General features: G+C 38.9%; 1 long non-coding RNA gene across 1 annotated transcript in view; it reads right to left on the bottom strand.

Annotated features, from left to right (window-relative positions):
* Positions 1-23,672: 23,672 nt before the first annotated feature.
* LOC125333393 overlaps positions 23,673-26,161 on the bottom strand; it is a 40,977-nt gene continuing 38,488 nt past the window's right edge. Inside the window, exon 4 of the long non-coding RNA XR_007206838.1 lies at positions 23,673-24,447. This is a non-coding gene — a long non-coding RNA (uncharacterized LOC125333393). The remainder of the gene's footprint in view (positions 24,448-26,161) is intronic.

The following is a 26,161-nucleotide window of genomic DNA, read 5'->3' as shown; positions in this document are numbered from 1 at the left end:
GGAGGTCTTTTCCAACCTTAATGATTCTAGGATTCTGTACTGGGATACCCCAATTAAGTGATTTATTTTCTTTCTTGAGGGGAGACTCTGGCAAAGCCAAGTACTGATGGTTACTTGTTAAAGAACTTCCCCTCAGAATTTCCTTCACTATAGAAGTTGGAAGAAAGTCCTTAGACTGACTACAAAACTGACCTTAAATATGATCAAGATGTAGTTTCCTCGAGGCACACACAAAGTATTAGACTCAAAAATGGTATAAATACATAACCTCTGTAAGTGAAAATACAACTTATAAAAATAAACATTGCATGTGTGCCTCTCTTCATATAAATCTAACAGCAGGTACATGTACACTTACATTAAATAAAACTTATTGACAAATATAAAATCTGACTCTAGCAGGAGACTGGCGTGCTGCAGAAGGCAGCATTTCAGCAGCATGAGAGATTTTTACCCATGCTTCTTTATCAGCTATGTTTCTAACTTGAACAAAAGGTGTTATCCATCATCTTGACTCAGAACACAAAAGGCATACAGTTTTCACAGTATTTCCAATGAGAGGGGACATACCCAATTTTATCCTGGAACAGGCACAGTTACATCCCTAAACCTGTACTAGAAGTTGTAAGCTGAACTAAAATAATCCAGGTATTGATGCTGTGCTTTTTCCATGAGGGGGTTGCTCTTACCATGACAGGCAGCACGAGTAACATGAGCGAGACCAGAGGTTATTTCATCCAAGGATGATGGCGCCTTCTTTCCTAAAGAAAAAATACTTCTAGCTGGAAAGTTTCTAACAAGTCCCACTTAAGGCTAGCTTTAGGAAAACCCTTGTATTCCTATGCAAAACAACATCCATCATTGATCATTTGAAAAGTCCTTACTCTTTAAACATGAGCAGACTTAGATCAGGCTTGAAATTCCTTGCAAGAAGAAAAACATTCATTCAATAAACAAGACCATTTCTGAATCATTTTGTATAATTGAATCGTTAGACTTTGGGGTTTAATTAATAGCAAAACTCATCTAGATGAGAAAAAAAAATCAAGATAAGTTATAAAAGACTCCTTTATCATTATATTTTTCCTATTTTTCTCAAGTAACTATCACATTAGGATGTGATATATAATGTTTATGTTACCACAACAGTACAGTTTAGATCTCAGCAACTGTCAATCTAGTTATTTTATGTATGGAAAAAAGATGTTTTTAACGCAACAAAGAGACAGCTCTTCATTCCTTCCATGCTAGTCTAACACTTGTTTTGAGACCTCCTCTCTGAGGGACTTTCAGTTAAAGAGGAGATGCTTTTGGTTATACTTTCATGGGGAACACCACAATTTCCCTTCATCCTTTGTGCCATGCAAGGCTTTCCCCACAGGTGTGTAGTGAGATATCTAAAGCCCTGAAAGGGTACAAATAGGGGTTGCTGAACTACATTCCAGATTTGTGGGTTTTGAAATGCAAATTGGTAGCAACAGTTGTCCGAGGCTGTCACACAATCAGGAACTCCCAGCTCCTCTGTTCATGAAATACAGCGAGATGCAAGCAAGGACCAGCCAACCCTAATCAAGAAGAATGTTTCTGTAATTAGATGGGATTGTTTGTTAGCCCAAGAAATTAGAGGCAGCTCTTACAGCACAAACAATAACAGAGTTTATTGCCTCTGTAGCAATTTTTTCTCTTCACAGTCTCATTATTTACAATAGCGTTCTGATTTTCATTTTAAAATTGTTTGGATTTTGCTGTTTTCACTGCCTTACTTTTGGGATGTAATGAATGAAGATAATGAAATTATCTTAATAATTTGCCATCACAATTATTCTGGGATAGTTTTGGGGGGTTCTGTTCCTTTATTTGACTGGGGGTTTTTCACAAGAAAGTCAAGAGAATCTCCTCTTTTTTGATGTCACCTTCCCCTTTTTATGTCTGTTCCCTGTGCACCAAGTACAGCCATTTCACCACACGAATACAATGAGTCAAAGAAGGAACTGCATTAAAAATATTTTAAAAAATTGGTATTTACAGATATTTGACTATTTCATCCTCCTACAAGACTGGAACAAAGCAAGTAGGGCTGCAGAGAATGGCAGGTGCAATGCCATTAGCAGCTGCATTGGTACCACACAATCAGGATTAATGAGGGTCAATACACAGCTTTCGTTGCTAATAAGCATAGGAAGGAGTAAATCAGGATCCCACTCATTTTTGCTCAACACAAGTCAGTCACAGATCACTTCCAACCCTTCCCTCGATGGATGATGTGCCAGGCTAGATGAGGCAGAGCTTATTTTGACATTACAAATGCAAAAAGCAAGGCCCCTTGGGCTGTCAGTGGGTGTTTTTATCCTCCCTCTGTGTGACATCTGAACAGGTTTGCATCGCAGACTCTGAAACAATACCCATGACAACTTCAGTGTTACTTCATGAGCACTGTCCAAAGGCCAGAGATCACCAGTCTGACATACAGGGATGGACATACAGGGATGGATCCATCATCCTCATGGCCACACACAGCCCTCAGCTCTGTGCTCTGCCCAGCAAGGTATACAGGTGGCTGGGATTGTGTGACAGTTGTTTAAATGAATGCCCCAGAGATTCATACATTTACACACAGCTTGATTTTGTGTGGGGTATAACTGTGGTGTGGGATCACCTGAACAGATGAGACCAGAGGCTCACCACTATCAGCATATCAAGTTGTTTAAAGAGCTGAACTACAACAAAACATAATGTTGTAGGTAATAAAAGTAAATCCCAAAAATTACTCTTAAATTGAAAATTATATATAACAAAATTTAAGTGGTCAGGATAATTCACAGAATTGTTTGAGTTAGAAGACACATTAATGCTCATCTCATTCCAATCCCTCTGCCATGGGCAGGGACAGTTTCCACTGTCCCAGGGTGCTCCAAGCCCCATCCAACCTGGCCTTGGACACTTCCAGGGATGGAGCATCCGCAGCTTCTCTGGGCAACCTGTGCCAGGGCCTCCCCACCCTCACAGTAAAGAATTTCTTCTTAACACGCAATTGAAATCTACTCTTAGACAGTTTAAAGCCATTTTTCCTTGTACTGTCACTCCAGGCCCTTGTCCAAAGTCCCTCTCCAGCTCCACTGAAGCCCTTTTAGGCACTGAGAGGTGTTTTAAGATTTCTACAGAGCCTTCCCTTCTCCATGTGAACGCTCCCACTGCCCTGACCCACCTGCAGTTCCTCACACTTGGCCTTGTTGGGCTCCATGAGGTTTTAACCACCACGGCCAGTTAAAGAAAGTTCAAATCACAGAGCTATACACATTTTTGTATTGGAATTACTCCCCTCCCTGCCCATGACTGGCTGTCCCCTGTGATGCTGTCCCTGTAATCTGTGCAGTGCTATTAGCTACACAAAAGCATTCCCTGTGTTTGCATTCTGGTTTTGCATTGCCCTGAGCAGCAGCAGGAATTCTCACTCACAATTAACAGGACTCAATCCTTGGAGCTCAGGAGCTCTCTGCACCTTTATCCACAGCCTTTCTACTCTGAGCATTGCTTTTGAACATTCACTTCAAAGAGGCACAAAGGCGTGTTCAATAAAATTAAAACACAGAGGAGAGGTGGAAACCCTCTGAGTGTGGTCATACCACATCAGGAAGTTGCCTTGCAGCAGTGTACTCGGGACAGAATGCAGGAAGAAGTCAGCTTCTCTGGGAAGTTAATCATATGCAAACTTCAATAGTTCCATCTCAGAAATGTGATTCTAAAACAATAGATAATTTGCATTTTTAGTTTCCCTTGCACAACTGAATTTTAAAAAAAAGAAAAAAAGAAAAAAAGCAAATGCCCATTGTGTTAATTTTTATTTTCACCATATATTTAATGAAATGAGGAACTTTCTGGAATTTCATCAGCTGGTGTTTCTAGGATCTGTGCATCATTCGTGTATGATGTTTTTATTGCTGGATACAAAGAATGGTGAAGAGAAGAAAATCTGCATTTCTCCCAAGTGCCCTGAATATGACAATGCCCAGGCAGAACAGCCAAAGCTGCACTTTCTGGATAATCACCACTTAACTCCTGTTTTCCAGAAGTTTTTATCAGCTACAAAGGGGCACATCTTAGAAAAAAAATTCTGTCATTGTGTAACAGTGACTGTGACAATCCCAGATCTCTCTGTATCTTCTGGTCACCAACGGCTTCAAAGCCCCAGAGCTGTTGGACCACAAAGAACTACAGGAAACAGCCCAATTTTCTAAGTGCTGATGACAATTTAGGACCAATGATGTCAAAAATCCATTGATCACCTCTACCCCTCTTTTGCCTCCCTGCAGGAGGCAAACCCAACTCTTGTGCCAAAATGGAGCTGCATGCTTTAGGAAATGTTTTCTTTCATTGTAAAAATTCTGATGACTTGTGCTACAGTGTTGATGTAATGAAAGATAAATAAATATATATATATATATATATAAAGAAAGGAAGATGTAGGAAAGAAATGACATTGTTATTTTGGTTTTTTCTGTGGAAATCTAAGAGTCTCAAAGTTTGGGACACCATACTACGCAATTACTAACTTTTCATAGTGAAGAAATTTGTTGAAACCATGACAGGAAAGAGTTATTTTGGAACACACAAAGAGGGCTCATCCAACTCTCTCTTATCAGGTAGTTAGCCCTAGATTAGAGCTGGGGGAGACTTGCCAAAAGAAACCCCCTCACTCACAATATTCTGAACAAGCATTTTGCGTATCTGCTGCTTGCACCTTTGTCACACTCAGTCTGTGGCCAAGAATGCAGAGTGCTGAGCTTTCTAAATAGGTTTTAAAACAATTCTGTTTCCTTCCAGCACAAGAAATACTAAAGGTAGGAATAGAAAACAGGTAATAGACACCAAGACAGAAGGAGAAAAAGGACTAAGAATTTGGAAGAAAATAATATAAACCATTTCAGCACTGTAACTAATCACATATGTAAGTCTAGTCATTCTGAGTTTCATTTGTAAAGCACTGTTTTATCCTGAAGGGCTCAGATTAAAGCTTCTGAGCATTTGGAAGCCCTTTTCTGTAGCAGAAAAAAGAAGTCCATCAAGATCCTAATTAAAGGCAATGAAGAAATTAACAACTGAGAACTAGAGAATGAAAAGAGCACATAAAAGGAAAGAAGAACAAAAGTCATGATGGTCACTGTTGGGATTTTCATCATCTTTTGAATTTTCTGTGTGATGAGTCACTCTACCCACAGCTTCAGCACCACAGAGAAGTGTGTATCTCATAAATATCATACATCAGGCAATTCTGGGTTCATGTTTCCCCATCAGAAGCTGAGAAGAGATGTTACACAGAAACCAATTCACCTGAATTCCTGCAGGAACTCCCTCAGAGCCAATTTGAGGGAAACCCCAAAGAATCCTTTAGGGGACTTAGTCTGTGAGCCAGTTTGGCACCTTTTGCAGGGTCCAGTTCTATGGCAGCTATCACAGTGTTCTTGTAACATTAAAACAGGCAACTGGCTCCTTTCTTGCAGTGGCTTCAGCATCCTTCCTCAAAGGACACCGAGACATCACCTACTGTGGAGGAGAAAGGATTTGTGGACTGCCTGAACTCCCATTCTGCGCTGGGGGCAGCGTGTGCTCTGCACAGGGATAGATCATCCTGGAAATTGGGACACCTGCAGAGAAAACCCGTCAGGAACAGGCAGCACAAAGATAGTTCAGGTTTGTCTCACACTCAGTATGTTTTAATGTACTCCAAGAGGGATAATCTCTAAAAGATTAACTGGGTTTGGGACACCAGAGCGTATGAAAGCTGGAGCTCTGTGGAAAAAATCAGTTCTGATGACAACTCTGAAATGATTCACCTGGATGAGGACTAATGGCAGCGGGACATGAGGTCATACAGGTGACCAGGAGTTCATAAGTTATTTCCTCGCCTTCTGTGGCTGCTGGAAGTTTGATGATGCTGAATGTGAGACTCCATAAATATGTCTAGAGGGATTTTAGAAAAAATGGCTCCTTGCAGCTGTCTCGCTCTTTTCTAGCTGGAATTTGTTTCGAGTACCTTATGTTTCGAGTACCTTATGTTTCGAGTTTTTTCTCCACAAAAATGCTTTAATGGGATTTGCCCTTTAAATATCACCAAAATTTTTCAATAAAAATTAATTATAACCATCTCACACGATTTCAGTGCTCACATGCATTGTAAAAGACTTACTATGAAATCGGTGCCTCTCCAGCTACAGGCATTGACACCCTGCAAAATGACGCATTCCAATCATATGCTCTGGCTAAAAGCACCATTTCTTTTCAGTCACCCTTGTGTAAATAAAAAAAAAATAAATAGCCAAAAGGGAAGCTGAAACAGAAGCCAAAACTGTGTCTAGAAGTTCTCTAAGGAGCCTTGGTGTGCTATAAATCTGTGTGTGAGACTGAGAGCCCCACTCTGACCCCTTAGCACTGGTAGCCTGGTGTGCCCATCCACTTCTGGTTTCCTGCACCTGCACTTGGACAGGCTGTGGATGAAGTTCCCAACAGAGAGTTGTGTATATGAAACTGGATTTGTGGAAACAACACAAGGCTGGCATTATTGAATAATGAAAATAACACAGTAGTGATGAATGGGTGAACTTCACAGCAAAATATCCCCTGCCAGTCTAGACCTTGGTCTTCGTGGCCTTAGTGACAAGTTTAGTGGTTGAATTTCTGCTGTGGGAAGAATTTGCAGGAGGATTCTGAAATATGTTATTGAATAACGACTGTTCTTTGTGTTGCTTTAGTTTTGTGGGCATATTCCAGCAGCTCCAGAGCAGTCAGCTATGCCATAAAACTGAAAATATGATCAGTACATAAGTGGCCAGCTAAGGATAAAACAGAGTCGTACCTGTTCTAAACCAAAACCCAAAGCTAAATCTTCAAGTTAGCACTATCTACAGGAGAGTCTGAAAGCAGGCAATTTCAGCAGTCACCCCGAGACAGGTTGGGCATCAAAGTGATCAATAAAATATCTATTTGGGTATTATTTGTCCATAACTCACGGATGGCCCTTTAAAGAAAATCTGCCCTGACAGATGGTCCCCACTCTTGTCTCTCATAAAGATGGTGAGGCCATATCTCAATTTTAAGTGTAAGAAGCACTACCCTATTCTTTTCTACCACTTAAAATAAAAAATTAAAAATCTCCTTCTCTTACATCTCCATGTATAGTAAGTATTGCTACAATAAAGAAAAAATAAAAACCCACATAAAATATGGCAGTTTTCAACAAGAAGTCAAAAAGAAAAAAAATTAGAAATAACAGCTTCATTACAGGATCCTGTGAAGTTACACATTTCAAACCAAACTTCCCTAATAGCATAGCAAACTTGGAGTTGTCTGCAAACAAAACTAAAATTGCTCCTCAACTAATTTAAAATTATCCAACACTTTATTAACTACTTATCTGCTTTTAAAAGTGACAGAAATCTACATTGTTGTCTCTCTGCAAGGTGACAGAAAATCTTCAAGGTCTTTCAAGAGCTTCACCAAATGGAGAAGAAGCCAAATAAATCGAATCTGAATATACATTAGGCACAGCTTGATTTAAATTCAGACATAAGCTCTATCTCAAGCATGAGAGGACTACAGGTGATAGCATTGGAAATAACCTCATAGAGCAAACCAGTTTTCAAGCTCTGACTCTGCTTCAGGTACTCAAGCATTCTGGTAGGAACAAATTTCCTCTCACCACTCAGAACATTACACAAGAAAAAGTGACAGCAGCACTTTGCATATCTTCTAGAAACACACCATTTATTTACAGGCTTAAAGAGAGCCCGGAACATTCATCCAGGCAGCTTGTTATGCAATTTATATGGTGCAATTTGCTTCTAAAATAAAAGAAGAGTACAGACTGCCTTTTACGTCTTTATATAATGTGCCATGTAGGAACTATAGGCATTACACAGATTTGGGGTTAGAATCTATACTTATTTCCAATATAGTTAAGTGTAGTCATTAAATTCCAAGCCTGTGTGTTCTTTCCTAACGTTCTTTCATCTAGAAACACCCTCCAAAGGAAACAGACAGCACAGCTATTTCAAGTTTTTTGGGTTTTTTTGTTTTTGCTAAATTTTATCCTCCTGCAGCTTGGTATTACAGGCACAAAGAATACACGAAGGGGAGTAATAAACTCTAAAAGGCAGAATCAATGCAGATGCAAATTTTCCCTCTTCTCAGGCAGAGCAAATGTGATTGTTCCTCTCCATGAATTACAAGAGGAACACAGATTAGGTTTGCTATAAATCTCAGAGAAATCATTTATATGGTTATATTATTGCATATCAGAGTGATAATTCATGTGACAGTTGTAGAAATCACACGAACATCCAGCAGCAAACTGATTCTTTGCCAAACTTTCTTTATTTAGCTATAACATCAATTTGCATATTTCCATTTAGTCAGCATAATTTTGAAACTGTTAAGCTAATGATAAATGAGGCTGTTTATTGCCAAATGAGGAGATTATTGCACAACTGTTGATCCAGTGGCCATCCTTGTAATAACAAAGACAATTATTTATGGGTTAGGATTGCTCCCTCTGCGTTAGCTTTGCAGTGTCTCACTGCTTGATAACAAACACAACACAAAGGGCCTTGCAAAGCAGACAGATTTTCCTACTGTGCACATCCAGCGTGGAGGTTTGGTTTTGCAAACTGAACATTATTGCCCACTTTTCAATTGAAAATGCTCAAATAAGGAAAAAGATTATCAATAGCAATGCATCTTTCACACAAACAATGCACTGAAGTTAAGCGACTCAGACACAGTGACAAATATTTTGCCATTTCATTCTGAGCCATTTCTGGAGGTGCTTCCACATTTTAACCAATATATCCCTTGTTGCTCTGTGCAATTTGTTCAGTGTATTTACTGACTAAAAGAAAAGCACTAGGCCACTAGGCACTGTCATTAAAATATAAAGTTAGTGCAGTCATGGACATCATGAGAAGGGAAGAAAAGCAGCCTATCACCCCAGCCATCACACTGACTGCAATAAAAACCAGCCCTCGGCATTTATTCATCCTGGTGAGAGATTGTTATTGAGGAGATTCACACGTTATATTTCATGCAAAATACTCTGTGCAGCAACAACACACAGCGTGGCTGGGTTAGGGCTAGCGAGAAAGCCAGGACACATTACCTAGATGCTGGAATTGGGAAAGATTGGGGATGCTATCTAAGAAGTTGCTGTGCTACTTTAAACTGTTCTGAATAGTCCAGAAAGCAAACCCCATCCTGGGCTGCATCTCCAGAAGCTTTGCCAGCAGCTTGAGGGAGAGGTTCTTTAAGACAAATAAACTATTATTAGCTGAAAAATATTTCTGAATTATATTTCCCTCCCCTTCTAGAATAGTGTTGTGGATCTTTTTGAGGGAAGGAAAAACAAGCCTTGGATGTGTGACTTGTGCTCTGGAACTGGACCTGGGAAATTCTTTGAGTTCAGTGCAGAAAGGGGGTCAGATAACAAGTATTCATTACCAGCAGTGATCATTTCTTTTGCTGCTGAGTCTTTGTGAGTATTAATCCAAGTTCCTAGGAGGCCAATATGCAATAGAGAGTTTGAAAATGTGGTTTAGATGTTTCAGAAGCATTCTGTTGGCTTTGGAAGAGTGTCATGTCATGTATAAACTATGGTCTATTTGTCACCTGCACAGATTAAGGGTGAAAAATGTAATGCCATTTAAGTCCATGGAAAAGTTCCACTGGTCTCAGTAGAAATAGGATTTACTGGGAAAAAATTAATATGCTATTTCAGACACAAGATGAAATTTAGAGTCTCTCTGGCATTTTAGGGTTATATTAAAAAGCACAACCATTAACAGCTCTTCAAAGGAGACCACAAGTGAAGTACCAGCAGCATTGGATTAAGTCATTACACAAACAAGGGAAACTTCAGAAAGCTTTAATAGATAGATTATCAACTTGGATAAACATTATTGCCGGTAACCCTTTTGCCTGCCCAGTTCTCATAAGTGTCACGTGATCCTATTGGCATTTCCTGAATGGTGACCCAATCTGATTGTGTAAATAGTAAATTATTTGATTTAAATGACAGCCAGAACTCTGGCAGAGGAATCAGGCTGAGGGGCTGTGCAGAATCACCACCCTGGATCCCATCCTGGTTTCTGTATTGTCAAAGAGCTGGGATTCAAGAACCAAACATTCACCTTTTTAAACATCTCTCTCTCTCTCTCTCTGTGTTCTCCATTTCCCCAGTCCTTCCCTTTTCTAAGTATTCTTTGACAAATAAATGCTATTTATGTTCAACACACAATAGTGTTTCTTGAACAGCCCCCAAGGCGTTGCCTTTGCCCACGTCACCTTCGCAGACCTGTGGTGACTCCGCTGGCAGTTTTAAAGTACAAAGACACAGCAGTAGAGAAGTTGAATGCACAGCTGGCGATAAAGAAAATTAGGGACCTGCCATAGATAAATTCTTTGGAAAAGGAAAAATTGCAAGAACAAGGAATTAAATAAGAAACAAAATTTACCAACTACTTTATACCACGACAAGAAATTTAGTACAAAGTCACCTTGCCTAACTCACAGCCCATAATCTAGACTAGGAAAATTCTAAGCAAGATGACTTTTTAAAGAGTCTGCCTTGAAGCAAAATCCAATGCATGAAAAGTCAAACAAACCAGTAAAATTATGCCAACAGCCCTCTTATCAAAAGCAATCTAATCAGAGAGAGAGAGAGAAGTAAACTCATGCATATTAAGCAGAAAATAGCAAGCATTCAAGATCCCTGCTTTGGACATTGAGTCCTGGATCTGTTCTCCAATTAGCCCACACAGCAGAGCTCCTCCTCTGGAGGGGAACAGCTTCCAGGAGCAGTAGGAATGCAGTGCTGTAGCAAACTGCCTCAGACAGAAGAATTGAGAGGAGAGCCATTGCAACACGTCTCTCAAAGGACACATTTATGCACAAGGCTGCATGTTTTACCCAGTTGCAGCAGATGAAAAAAACAAGGAGCTGGAAAAATAACAAATAAATATATTCCATCACTTTCTGCTTCTTGCTTAATCAGAACTGCACAGAGTTCACAACAGCAATTTCAGAACACCCCTCAAGCAGAAACACTTGGTTTCATGGCACTGCAGTTAACTGGACCTGAAGAGGATTCCTCGGATCCTGGGGCCAGAGAGAACAACAAAAACCACAGCAGATAACGTCATCCCACACCAACGACCTCCATGCCCTCCTTCCTTAAACACCTGGAATACCTGGAATCGATTGCAGCTGTAGCTGGGCTGAATAGCAACAATTTCCTGGGAGTGGTTCACTGTTTCACACATTGAGTGTTGCTTCAAATCAAGCAGCCCCTCGGTTATGGCAAAAAGCTGTAAACTTTTCCCTAAAATAAATTTAAAAAAACCCAAACAACCAAACCTCCAAATCCAAAAGAAAAGCAAATCCATGTTCAAGCACAGACAGAAGAGAGGTCTGAATCATCCTGTTGTTCTATACTGTATGTGTGCACTCATGCTATAAACTGAGTTTAAAATATTGCAGCATTAAATAGGTAAATGTATAGGGTCTGACCACAGGGTTAAAATGCTTTTATCTATCAAGAGTGGATACCTGATTCCTTGGTATACAGGTCACAGTGTCCATGTACCAGCTAATGTAAAATTCTTTTCTACAAAACCGTATTTCTATCTTTTTTATCCATCCTTTCCATTTCTGCAATATTTCAGTTGAAGAACTGTGACACTACTGAGAGTTTTCTTCTCCAAAGTACTAACTAGTGAAGTCCATGCCTTTCTCCAGGCAGCTTTGGGAGTTTGACCTCCTTATGCCTTCACCTTTGTGAGAAGATCTGCAGATAAAGGAGGAAGCAGCTGAGCCATGGCCTCCCAATTCATTTTTACCTCTCTATCCATCAGAATAACTTTTATTGGAAGAAAGTTTAGTAAGTTCATACCTTCCCTCACAGTTTGTTCAAAGTAAAAAAGAACAGAAAAAAATTCCAAGGTTTATGTAAGTGTCTATTACTATTGATCTGTAAAGAAGCTAAAAATTATAATGAGATTATAATTGTCACTTTACTTCATTTAAAATCTCTTCTTCCTGGCTTAGATGGCAACAACAACGCAAGATCTCACATATGCTGGATCTTCCCAGCTCTTACCAGGCATATCTTTTAATCTAGATGTAAGTAAGGCTGGATAAAAATAGGGTTTAGAATTCTAGCCAGCCTCTGCCTCAGGTTTTGTATAATCTAGAAATCCATCTACATCCATTTTTTTGATGCCAGTTGAAACCAGACTGGGACAAACTACTTTTAGCATGGAGCAGATTGGATGGATGGAGTTTAGTTCAGGTACTAGCAGAATCCAGGCTGATGGAATTTTGGGAAACTAATCTAAATAGACATTTAATAGTAAAAAAGGCAGAAAATTCTCAAAAAAAAAAAAAAAGTATTATTTTCATATTGGTTTTAGTTTCAAATTTAGCTAATTTTAAGGTTCCAGTCCAGCAGGACTTTTAGATATAGTTATCAATGCATTTGAAAAGTTACTGTATTGTTTTTCATTACTTTAACTAAAATGCTTTAACAGAATCGACAGCTATGACAGGAGATACTGCATCAACTACTTTTAATTTTACTAGGTTACTTATTTAGTATAAACGAGAATCAAGCTGTGTTTTCTAAATAAATTAGAGGAGATATTTTAGCTCTGAGCAGCAGTATTTATATTTCTCAACCTATTAAAGTGACTTGGAACAAATATATACCTCCACCTTCATGAAAAAGAAACAAATGATTATTTAATGTAATTACAGAAAGAACAACTGAGAACCATAAGACTGTCTTAGGCAATGATTTTTTAAAAATCCTTTTGTTCCATCCCTTGCAAATAATTTTCCGTGATTCGCCACATAACTTGTTATTCAAGCCTTTTCCAGAGGAACTATCAGACTTATAAATTATTTAATGGTAACTCTGTGCTGAGCATGTTTCTCCCCACTTCATCCTACAGTATAATCTCATTTTTTGTCTAGAAATAATAACTCAAACCTTCCTTGACAGTCAGAGTGAATCACACTGAGTTATTTTAATCAACTAAAAGATGGGTAAAGCTGGAAAGGTAACTAAAACTACATCCAGATCCTATAAAAAATGGTGAATCACAGTAGTATTTCTGCTCTTTGTGTTTCCCTTTGTACACATCAATCATGTATTCCAAATAAAAAGGAGCAGAATTTGAAATAACAATGTTAACAGGTAAATCCAAGCAACTGCACCGTTCTTTTAACTATTTACCAGAGTTGTCTTGAATTGGGCTGCATTTACAGCTCAGATGTGAAGGGAAAAATGCTATTCCTAGGGGGCACAGGGAACCCAATAACTTTCTTCTTCATGCTTAATAATCTTGTATGTGAGGGACCAATCTAATTTGTGGAAACGAATTGCACCTTAGGGATATGTTGTTTCAACCCAAAGTGAATATATTATTCATTCTAAAAAGTAGCAATAAAGATTATATAAGATGTAATTCATTATTTTTCTAAATGTTCCACGAGTCCACGGGGAGATGAGACTTAAATAGCTTACAGGAAGCCTACCTTAATTAGGTTGCTTTTCAAATCAAATATAATATAATTTTAACATAAAAAATGTCACTCACGGGAAGCATTCCACTTACAAGGATGATTAATGAAGTTTAAAGGGGAGAAAATCCGCATAGATCCATGGGTAATAAAACATGTGGAGCAATCCAGGAGAGGGAAGGATGCACACGGAGATGGACGTGGACAAACACGCAGCTTGCTATGAGCTGTGTACAGATATCCCTCTGATACTCATGCATTCCTGCTCACACTCACAGAGATAGGCAATTTGTTACCAGAGCAACCACGGTCAGTTGGCTTTTTTGTCCTCCATCAGAGTTCGATTGCATTTCTGTTATCTCATTTTAGCCATAGAAGCTCAAAAAAATGGATTGTATAAACAGATTTATTTAAGATTTGGACTCACCTTTACGTTTGTAAGAATGGCTTTTCCATTTCCGTGAAAAAAAAAAAAAAGAAGAAGAAAATTTAAATTTTTTTTTCAGAGATTTACAAACAGTTCATTGTAAGAGAGTGAAGGTATAATTGAGATACTCTGCCTCAGTGGGGCTATTAAAATATTGATGTGCATGCCATGGAAAGAGTCATTGCTTTTCTGTGCAGAGAGTAATGCTTCAGTTTCCCAGATCCCAGAATGCATTAATTTCCATAAATATTGACTTCTAATGAGGGTCATGGTCAATGATTTAATATGGGGACTCCAATTCCACTGACATTTAAGTAGCAACAATAAAAGCTGAAATTCAGGTTCTTTAATTCCCAGTGTATCCCTTTCTAAAGACACTTAGTGCTAAGTTTTACAAACCTTCAAATAGCCTTTAGGTGAAGGACTTGAGTTAGGCAGCAAAATCTGAAACTTCAGGCCTTGCCCTTTTTGCATCCTAGTTAACACTGTAGGAAACACTCGAGGAAAATGTAGGCATCAAAGATTTTTACATTGTGGGGAGCCACGGTCCTGGGCTGGAAGGTGATGGGTATAAACCACTTCCAATTCTGTTTTTTCCTATCAGGCAAGAAACTCATTGAAATGAAGAATATTTTGACTAAACAGTGAATGAGGCAAGAAAAAGCCGTGAATTTATTGCTTTCTTCCAATCTCTTTGTTTGATTTTTGTTTTGCTTTGTTTTTTCTGGGTTTTTGTTTTGTTTTGTTTTGTTGTGATTTACAGTAGTCTGGGCAAGGACCACTCACATCTTCTCTATTAGAAACAGATCCATCCTGTAAGTCTGGTCTATACTTTAAACAAAACAGACTAATGTATTTAATCAGTTACAGTCTGTTCATCAGAGACACTTTTCCAGTAAATAAAAATCATATTACCTTCAGAGAAATGACATATATGAAGTGCTTAGGGGCTGCAAACAGTAATTTTCTTCATAAATGACAATAGGGATTTTGTAATATGATTTCGCATACAGCTCAGATATTTTAGTTTATAATGTTAAGATGTACTTTACTAGATCTGTGAAAAAATGTTATTAGTTTTTGGCTTGGTGAGAGACTACAATTTTTAATCAATTCTAGGTCAATCAATTTCTAGTTTGCTTAGAACAAACAACAGATGTTGTTTTGAGTCAAATGAACCTTTGTTTTTAGCTATATACTTTAACCTTAAAACCTGCTACTCAGTTTTAGCCAGCTTTAGATGAGATGTTATTTCAAAATAATTTTTTTTTTTTTTTTAAAGCCTCTGTTGTATGCTTCTTGTCAAATTTTGAAATGTTCTTCTGGAATTTTAGTTGACAATTTCACATGGATAATCCAATGTACTTGCCAAATAAAAATAAACTACTCAAAAATCTGTGTCAATCTAAACAAAAATGAAGTCAGCCTGGACATTTCACCCCAGTGCAGACACCTCTGTGTCACCCTCCACAGGTCAGTCTTTCTACACCCTCAGAGAGAGGAGGCTGCAGTAATAAGCAATTGTGAAACCTTGAGAGACTTAGAAAGAACCAGGACTCTCTTGTTAATGAGAAAAAAGCAATTAATCAGTTCCAGGCAGCAATTTGTAAGGCAAACAGGCAGAGAGGCAGATTGTCGTGCACAAGCATCGTGGACCCAAACACTGATTCCATGCTTTGGAGTGCAATGTCCTCTCTGTGCGTTACTGTGCAGCTCAAAATAAATCACAGCCTTTGTTCTGACTAACATGTGGTGCACTTAGTGATGTTTGACAGATGCCAATCTTTGGCAGATATTTTTTCATGTATCACATCTCCTCCCAGTCTATTCTTCAGCCTTCTCTAAACTATTTGCTAAGCGGTGTTTTCCCCTATGGAAAACACCAAAATTAAGGACTGTGGCATTTTGGACACATCTCAGTCCCCCCACAGGAAGAGTCCCTGACATCCTGCCACAGCAGGGATGTCCCACAGGGGAATGATCCTCTCCTATAGATCCAGGGAGCTGGGACACAGAACAGCCTCCTGCAGCCCACCACGAGCACCTTTAGACTTTGGAACCACTGAGAGGCATCAGCCAGCTCCTCCCCTTGGGCACAGAGTGGCTTTATGGCCCTTTAGGAGGAAAAAGGGGTTTTGACACCAACACAGACCCTTCTACAGCAACCACCTGACCTCTTTCTTGTGTTGATAACAGGAAGCAAATCAGCTGCTGGCTGAAGGTGCTGCTCCTTCACACACCAGTGGTGGTGGGCTCTGTGCCGAGGTGGACACATCTCAAATGCCATCATGGCTCTACTGCCCCTTCAGCTCCACGTCTTCTCTGCCCCTCCTGAAGTCCTGGAGCTGGCTTCTCCTCAACCTGGAATATTCTCAGAGGTCTGTGGCCTCTTTTCCAGCTCCCAGCCTGCTGTCAGGGTCACAGCACATCCACTGTGCTTCGTGGAGGCACAAGGTCACAGCGTAGTAACGACACAAAGACTTGAAATTAAATAGGGAGGTTTCTGTTTTCCACATTCAGGTGAATTATTAGGGATTCAGCTATGGTCACTGCAGTTTAGGTAAGTGTGGGTCACCGAGGAATAAGGAGAGGAAAATAAAAGAGAATTTCTGGAAGAAATATTTTTCAAAGGAAAGAAAATATTTCAGTTGTTGGATTTTATTTCCTATGATTTTACAGACTGCTCTTTGATTTTCTGTGCAAGAAACAGTCTGCCTGTCTTATCTGGGAAAAAAGATAGGGGCACATCACATCATAGTATTTTGAACCAACTCTTAGCCTTAGACTCTGCTCTAAGGTCTCATTATTCCCAGAGGATATAGATAGAAATGTCTGTCTCAGGTACAATTTTTTTCCCCCTTCAAATTATATGACAAGTCTTTAAGAGAAGTTATTTGTCCATTATGCTACAATATGTCTAGAAATAGTATCCATCATGACTGAGGAAAAATCATTCATTTTCAGACCTGTCAGTCTGAGCAGACAGAATAGGGAGGCATTTCAGCATGGAAAAATAGAGGCAGCTCATCCTCCATTAAAGTTTAGCACCGTGAAGGCACCTCTGACATCCCGAGTTCGCTCTTCCTTCCCAGCAGTTACTTTTGCTTTTTTAACAGGAAGTTCGTGCTTCCAGTTGGAGTGCAGCTGCTTTAACTCTGATAGCAGCAGAGTGCTGACAAGGAATGGGAGAGCTCAAGTGCATACTCAGCCTGCACTTCTGCTGGGCAGGAAAACAAGAAAAGCTGGCACACTCCCAGTTTACCCCAGTTTGTGACATCCCAGTGAAGATGAGGCAGTGAAGGGTTAGCACAAAAATTCAGAATAGAGGTCAATAAACGGTATTAGGTGCAGAAAAATCCTTGTGTTTTGGAATCACAGAGACTGTCCCTATAATGTGATGATGGTGTTAAATGCTTCTCACAGAGGTCTTAAAACAGACTCCAAGAGCTCACAGAAATAACAGCACTGGCAGGAAGCAGGCTATGATCATAAAAGCTCCATTAATCCCTCTGCAATAGAGATTTCTACATGCATCCTTAGATCAGATTACATAACAAAAAGAAACAAAAACAAAACTACAAACAAACCAAAAAACCCTAGAAATTCTCCAGGTTTTAATGAGAAATCCAGTTGTACAGGTTGGTTAGAAACAGACATTGTGTTAACATCAGTTAATGGGCAATCATGTCATTTTAAAGTGTTCATTTGCAGATTGTTCCATACATAATGACAAGGCAGGAAATAATTATCCAAGTCCTTAATCCTAACCCTTCATAAATTAGGATTCTCTCTCTGCTGCAATTTCTCACCCAGTACCACAAGACCACAGTTCTGGCAGGAAAATTTCCTATTAATCATGGATTGATTCCACAGTATGAATATCTTAAAATATGACACCAAAAAAGGAAAAGAATTAGCCAAACCTGAGAGTTAGATCTTCCAAATGATAGCAGCAGAAACATCAGCCTTCATGCTTCACTTACTATGTGAATGGAATAATTCCCACTAGAAGCTGGAATGCCATTTAGCTTATCCTTAAAGTAGTGGACATTAAAATAATCAAGAAAACAAAACAAAAACAAAAGGAAAGAAAGCTTGAATTAAAGCATTTTTGTCACACGAAACTGTGTACAACAAAAGAAATTGCATGTGTAATTGTATTTTGACCATTCTCTTATTATCTATGATAAATCTTGTTTCTGAGTATAGATATTGCACAATTACTTTCAACATTTGGCATAATTGTTTTGATCTTAACTGTTATTCATTCTAAGAGAAAAATACAGTGGATAATAGCAGATAACAAAGAGAGCATTTATGAGTAATGATGCTGCTCAACAAACCCATTGTCATTGTCCCATTTAATAACTACAGAGCTGCACTAATGGTTATGTTCTGTGTGTGGCCCAAATTATGTGGCAATCCCTAACACAATGGTACAGCCGTGGTAACTCTGCAATCCCTGAAAAGCAAAGCAGAGAGTCTAAAGAGAAAAAGCTGTGTATAACCTTTCTGTATACAAATGTTACATTAGTAACATTTCAAATAGAAAAAAATACACTATTAAGCTTTTATATCACAGCAGGTGACATCCAATTCACCCAATTTCAGCCACCAGAAAGTGGAGTCTCATTCTAAAATATCAATTTATTGTACCATCAATTACCAGAAGAGAATTAATTCCTTCTTAAAATGTAGAGGCTGGATTGCTCTCTGAGGAACACCTTCACTGACTTCAGATCACTTCCAGACAAGTTTTGCAGTCTTGGCACCCAACAGGAACAGAAATATTACTGTGATTCTCTGTCATTTGATTTCCTTCTGACAAACAGCAATTTCAATTACTCAAAGAATTTGAACTCTCAGAAAACCCTCTGAAAACCTCCAATAGAACAGAAAAAAAGCCCAGCAGACCACTGCTATCCAGTACAGCATTGATTACAGGAAGTTTTTCTTTTTTTGATTGTTCATTCTTGGGATCTATTTCTCCAGTTAACTCTGAATTGAATTTAAAACGTTGATATATATTCATAATGAGCATTAAAACCCTTCTTAACTTACTGCATTTCTACACAAGAGCTCCAATTTCCTGAGCACAGTGTGTGGCCTTCATTTGGAAGTGTACATCACTGTGCATATCAGTATTCAATTGTGACCATTTAATTAAGTGCCCCAGGTCATTCTTGAGAGCAGACATAGTAGAAGAAAGAAGGAAGATTAATGGAGTTGTAACTTCTCCCCCGAGGAAGGATGGGCTGGCACAGGAACAGGCTCCCCTTGCATTTCGGCTCTTGAGCAGCCTCTTCACTCAGGTCATCAGCTGAACCCACCCCTTGCTCTGTGGCAATATCTCATCATTCCCACCATTCCTTACCACAAAAATATTGTACCACTTGCAAACTTTGCATATTTTCCATGTGTCTCCAGCAAATATTAACTACTAACAGCCCAGGACTTTCTTTTCAACCCATCAGCAACTTAAAATTATTTTCTATGAGGGTCACTTCTAAACTTAATCTGCACAATAGCCTGTTACTCCCTTTGATGAGAGTTTGCAATCACAAAGAAGCTGGAGAAATGCAGACATCAAAACGCTGCCTGTCTGCCCTGAGCAGGTGTGCAAGTTTGTCAGAATGGAACGACACAGAAAGTTTGAAAAGACAAATTCCACAAAACCAGACATGCAATATAAGGATCAGCATTGTAATAATCAGATGTCTTAAAGTCCCAACCCACTTGTTCCTTTATTTTGCTTAGACTCAATATCAATCCAGTTGATCTATAACTCTCAAATCATGATTTTTACCTTATCCCGTACTGAGGCAATTTTATAACCTCAGTTTTTTGTGCAACCCTTCTTCTCTTTTTAATGTTGGTGTTAATTGTGGTTCAGGACACCACAGTCAGTTCTTCTGTGCCTCCAGAACTCGTGCCCCCTAGACTACAGGATTACATGCTGCACTTTCAGTAAATGTGACTTTCTCATCCTCCCCAGTTAGAGATGACAGCTTTTTTATTTCTCCAGGGCTGGAAAGAGCTTCTTGATTTCAAATCCTGGCATAACTATTATTTCTTACACCAATTTTACAAAGCTATTTTTAACCCAAACACTATTTATTTTGAAAAATCTTCCTTTTTACTTACTCTGTTCACTACTGATATCGCTATTATATTTTTTCTTCCCCTTAGTAATTGTGTGAACCTTTTAAATGGTAACTCGTGTTTACTACCTGTTTCCTGGTTTTATATCCCTTATCCTGTTTTATTGCTGCTCTCCTGTGTCCTTTTTCACCCAGGTGACTGCCTTGCACACTGGAGCTTTATTTAGAGAACAATACAGGGGATAAGGCATGCATTAAACTTAATTATTTCCAATCCATATCGTTTACAATGTAATAAGTGTTATATATCTTTAAATCTATGAGAGCTAATATTCCAACTGCCTTAAAAAAATCAGAATTTCTCCTCCTTTTATTGATTAAGATACAGCAGTGCACAGTGGCTCGGCAGGCACAAAATCAATACAACTTTGCCCAGTTTGGGGGCAGACTCAGGCTCTTCCATCTGGGTGAAATGATGGGATACCACACATGGCTCCACAGTTGCTGGACTTGCTTTGTAGTATCTGTGGATTTGCTTAATCCTGCTGTAGCTCCTTGCTTAAATATGGGTCTGCAAATAATTCTTGACTTTAGTTTTAATTTAATTCTTTAAAAATAACTTACTTAATAAAGTAGCAGAGATTAAACACATTGGAAAGAGTGATTTTTATGGGAAAAATAAATGCCTCTCATATAAGTGACAAGCCAGTATGCTGCAAAAATAAATAAGACTAGAGATAAAAATACTAAGGGGGAAAAAGCATATTTTGCCAGTGGTGAACCAGTCTCTTAAAAAGAAAAATCGCTGTGGGAGGATCTGTACATTAATCTGCTTTCCATTCCCATCTGTGTAAGGTCTGAGTGGAAGGGAGGGCTGCCAGAGCATTCCAGCACTCTGAGTTCCTGAACTCCCTTCCCTCTTTTTTTTCAAGACTTCTTTTTCAGCTACAATTTCTAGCAAAGGTTGGTGTTCTCAGCACATGCTGCTTCCTGGTTCACACTCACCTGGGTTTAAGTGGTGCTGGAGAGAATAAATGGACAGCAGAGCAGCAGCTGGGGGCAGGGCTGGAGTGAGCAAGTGAGATCCTGGAGAGGAGAGAAGCTTCACAACTGTTAAATTGTTTTTCTCCGTACAACACAAGCGATAAGACCTGGTTTTATCTGAATGCTCTCTGGACCAATTGTTTTTCCTCTCACTGTCCTCACAATACCTCTACACAACTCTGAGGGAAGGTACTTAAAGTCTCAGCAACTTTCTACAGTTTAAGACATGAAGGGCTTTGGGGAGGCTACAAAATGAAATTAAGGGCAGAATTTAACCTTCATTGTTTGGCTGTGTGGTTGCCATGAGCTTTCTATAAATCCAAGGCTGAATTACATACAATTACAAGCCACTAACTAACCAGGTTTACATGTTCTGCATGGCACAGAAAAACTCCTCCACTGAGCTGGAAAAATCCCCAAGCAGTATGTACCTATAAACAGACTGGAATTTCTTTAATGCAGGCATCATAGTTTAGTTGATATTTCACTGCAAAACTTTATGCCAGACATGAAGACATCTTCATCCATAATGATCAACCCCCAAATAAAGGAGGATAAATTGTGTTTGACAATATTAAGCTTGCACACGCTCTCTCCTCCTTTACTCAGTTTAAAAGAGATTCTTTGAACAAGCCTTGCAATTTATTTTTCTTGGGAGGAGAGTAGAAAAGATGCAGTAAGGAAGTCATTATATGGAATATCTAGTGTGGGATTCCCATATGTAAAAGTACTCTGAAATTCAGCTCTTTGTAAGTCAGAGTACCAGTCATTTCTAATTCTTGTTTGGATTTTACCCGAATACATTTTCTGTCCTTCCAGCACTTAATGTGGTGTAAGCTTTATTAAAGCCACTTTTGGAAGCATTTGAATTTGAACACAAAGTCTCTTAATAATAATTATCTGATACAACATATGAATATTGAATATGAATATGATGCCTCTCGATATTTTAGTTGCCTCATTACTTTAGAAGCCATTTAAGTATGATGTAAGTCTTGAAATGAATTAATCATACAGTCATGCTTAGGTAACAACATCTTATATATAAGAAGGCAAGAAAAATCTGCTCTACAAAGATTAGAGGGCTGAGAGTTAATTGTGCTCCAGTGACTGCTGTGCAACACAGCAATATCCAAACTCATTTTAACCCTTCTTCTGACCGGTAAAACTGTGCAGAGCAGCTTAAACTCAGAAAAGGCTCTTCTGCTTTGAAAATGAGAACTGTTATAACCTTGGTCTAATGTTTCTGGGTTTTGTTTGGTTTTGGGGGGTTTGTGTGTGTGTGTGTACAGATTTGCAAATCACAGAAATACCCTGAATAATGTTATTTTCAACCTTTATCAGGAGAAGCGGGGGAGTGCATCGCTCAGTCCAGTTAGAGCTCAGCTTAGAGGCTGCAGGGTTTGAGGCCTCTTTCTTTCCTAGGCCTTTGAAACACATGAAAAAATGGAAGCAAAAAATGGGTTTCAGGGCATATTTTTGCTGTCACCTGGAGGACAGACTGGATAAGAATATCCGTTGAGTATTTGTCATTTTCTCCTGAATATAAAGTCCCACAAGTCTATGAGGACCTTGTGTACTCACATAAGTTTATTTCATAGACTCAAACGATGGTTCAGGTTGGAAGGGACCTTAAAGATAATCTAATTCCAATTTTTTTTTTTTTTTTCATATTTCTCCACTCTTTGCTTTTGCAGTCAGTATATGAAAGGCCTAAAAGCTGCCTTGTTTCTCCAGAGGTTTTGACAGAGTTGCTCTCTGTAAAGCTTTTCAGAGATGGATGGAGGCTTGAGTAAAAGCCAAAAGGCATTTAGAAGGAAATGTCCTATGGAAAGAGAGTGCCCAGGCCTGGGATAATGGAAAGAATAAGGTGGTTTTGACAACCACGCGGGAAGCAAAGGGGAGAAAAATCAAAAAGAGGTGAAGTGAGTCTTTAGGCAGCAGCTTTTTGTTGTTGTTTTCCATTTTGCCTGAAAAACTGGACTGGCAGACAGCAGTCAGAGGGCCCTGGTAGGCTGAAAGTTAAGAAATGAACCTCTGATTTTACTCAGAGTTTCTCTCCTTCCCAGTACACTGATCATTGCAACTACTCAAAACCTCAATCAAACTTATTTGAACCTTCTGTCAAGGTCTTTCCCTGTATGCTCTGCATCTGCCAACTCCCCTATTTCAGTGTCTCTCAAAACAAATGATACTTTACATTAAAAGCATATCAGTCAAACCAAATGGCTTGCAGGGTTATATTAAACTACCTATTGACACAAAGACTCACAAAAATTAAGTAATATATCATATGGAATTCAGCAGCTCTGTATCTGAGCAAACCTATATCACTCAGGGCATCTCGCAAAACTGTTTCAAATATTTGCTAAAACAAGGTGACAAAAGCACTTAATGAAACAAAATTACATCTCTGTTTATCATTGCTGCATTTATTTCTTGCAAATATTTAACCTTTGCACATTCACAGACTATTTATTTTCCATGAGTATAGTGAAAATGAAATGAGATACACTAATTATAAAAAGCACAGCCATCACTCACCAGCAAATTGTACTTCCCTGCACTCGTTCTAGCTGCAGAATTACAATTTTTTTTAACATTACCAATACCCACAAACTATTTCAAGACAGGAAAATCGTATTTTACAGAGAAATCATTATTTAGCAAGAAAATGTTTGTCTCGATTGAGATACAGGATTTCACTCCCCTAACTAAAGTGCCCACGTTAGAAAGCTGCTCACACACTTTACACCTAAAAGGGGAAGCTGGGTTTTCTCTGGAGGGTCCAATGCAAAGCACCAGAGTTAAATTCTTACTCTGAATCACCCTCTGGAGAAATCTCTCTCTCTCTCTTATCATGAATTCCATTGGAGGCTTAAAAAGATTAGTTTCTGGTTTAGGCACCAAAAGCTCTTGAAGTTAGGTGGTGCAAGTCTCTCTTTATGTACCAAACAGGCTGAACTGATCACATTGAACCACACTTCCTTTTCATCTACAAATGAGGACTTAATGAGCTGTAATGAATTTCCAGTATTCAAATAAAAATAAGTCATTATCACTTTTTTTTTTTCATAAAATGACAGTCCGTGTTTGGATTAAAAAGAAATTTTTTTTTAAAAAGTGAAAATGGCATTTACCGTCTTTTTAAACTGTTATCTTCATTGCTGAGGCTGGCAAGAGTGTAGAAAGCATTTGGACTATTGAAATCCTTGCTATTTTTCCATATGGATTGCCAGCAGCAGTTATAGCACTCCTGATTCCATTTTACCAAACCGACTTGTTGAACAGAATAAGGGCATTTCCCCTCTGGAAGGAGTATGAAAACGAGTAAGCAAACACTTGCATAAATAAAGAAAACACAGAGGGAGCAGATCACCCTGCACTTTGCACTGGTGACAGAGCAAATATTGAGCCGCACAGGGGCTGAGTGATTTCTGTTGAGAACGGTATCAACAGCACGCAGCTCTGTTTTCCTCACTCTGTGCCTGTCAGCCCCTTGTGAATCTCACTGTATTTCAGGTGCTGTCTCTGGTTACCTTGGCAGAAGTCAATGATTTGTGTCCCATTCAATTTAGCTCATGTGAAAATACTCGGAGCTGCTCGCCATGTGTCAGGGGCTGATAATTGCATTGATCCCCTCGCCGTGGGCTCAGCGAGGGCACTCTGCTGAGGACAGGGTAACCAGAGGATGGGGCTTGTTAGAATTAGTGAATTTGACTCTTTGGCTGGTGTGATTCCAATCAGTCTTGGCAGAGTGATGCATAAAATAGGGAGTGCTAAATGTGCCAATAAGTGAATTACTTTTCAGATTATGTCACTGGTAGAGATATTGATGAGTGGAATTTGTGAGCTGAATACGGCAGTTTGTTACATTCTATTTCCTATTGAGCAGGTGAATGTGTTCTGATAAAATGAAGAAAAAAGTCGTTCAGCTGTAGACTTTTTAGAAAAGTTTGTTTTTAAAGAGCACCACAGTTATTTCTAACAATAATTTTTACTCTTCTCTTTTAATATTCTCATCAGGAAAGAACTCTGAGTGAGAAGACCTTTCCTCATGACAATGGACATTCAAAACCAAAGTTTATAAAATAGAATAAAGACAAAGCTGCTGGAAAAACAGCCAGACTCCCATCATTTTGGGGTACGAGTTCACTGCTAGCTGATCCTGCGTCAGCGCCCTAATGTTTTTTTAAAATCAGATTTTGAGATATTCTAGCTATCAACTTCCCTGGATAATTCCCTGAAAATCTTTGTTAAAAAGTGCCAAATATCCAAAGAGAACAACGCCAGCAGGTGATTAAACTGTCAGTGTTCCACCCCTTATTTATCATGTAAGGATACTCACACTTAAGACTCCTAATTTGAACAGTGACAACTTTTCACGGTTTCTCATGTCTCTCTGGTTTCTTTTCTAATATTCCTTTTAAGCACAGTGCCTCTAAGTCTGGGAAAATATAGGTGTAAACAGAGAGATTCACAGCTCCATTTTACAGCTGTCTCTGAGACCCACAGCTCCAAAGAACTTCCTAAAAGATGCAGATGTTCAGCACCTGTTGAGGAACTCTGCCAGGAGGATCGTGTTTACAGCATGCCAAGCAGCCATGAGCATTCATAGGACTTATGGAAGTGTTTAAGTCTCTCATGCTTTCCTTCCTCAAGTTTTGGACAAAACCTGGTGTTCTGCACACTAAATATTGCAAGAATCAAGTTTTAGCATTAATCTCACTGCTGTTTAGCCAAATTTTGCCAGTCTGTTTGTTTTGCTGAGTGCAGATACAAGGAAATCGCATCAATAGCTTTAATGAGGTGGTTTTGGAAGAAAAATGTTATTTAAAGTCAGCGGAAGTGTATGTTTGAAAGGGAGGCTATCCGTATCACCTAAACTTGTAAATCATAATTGAAAACCAAACAGATGAGACCATTCCCCACCCAGTTATAAATGCATTTTAAAAGAACTAATGTTTAATATCTAATTTTTTACTGCAACAAAAAAAAAAAAAAAAAAAAAAACCCACATAAT

Source organism: Corvus hawaiiensis, chromosome 14 (genome assembly GCF_020740725.1).
Source record: "Corvus hawaiiensis isolate bCorHaw1 chromosome 14, bCorHaw1.pri.cur, whole genome shotgun sequence".
Classification (NCBI taxonomy): domain Eukaryota; kingdom Metazoa; phylum Chordata; class Aves; order Passeriformes; family Corvidae; genus Corvus; species Corvus hawaiiensis.
The sequence above is the reverse complement of the archived record's forward strand: the minus strand, read 5'-3'. Positions and strand labels throughout refer to the sequence as shown.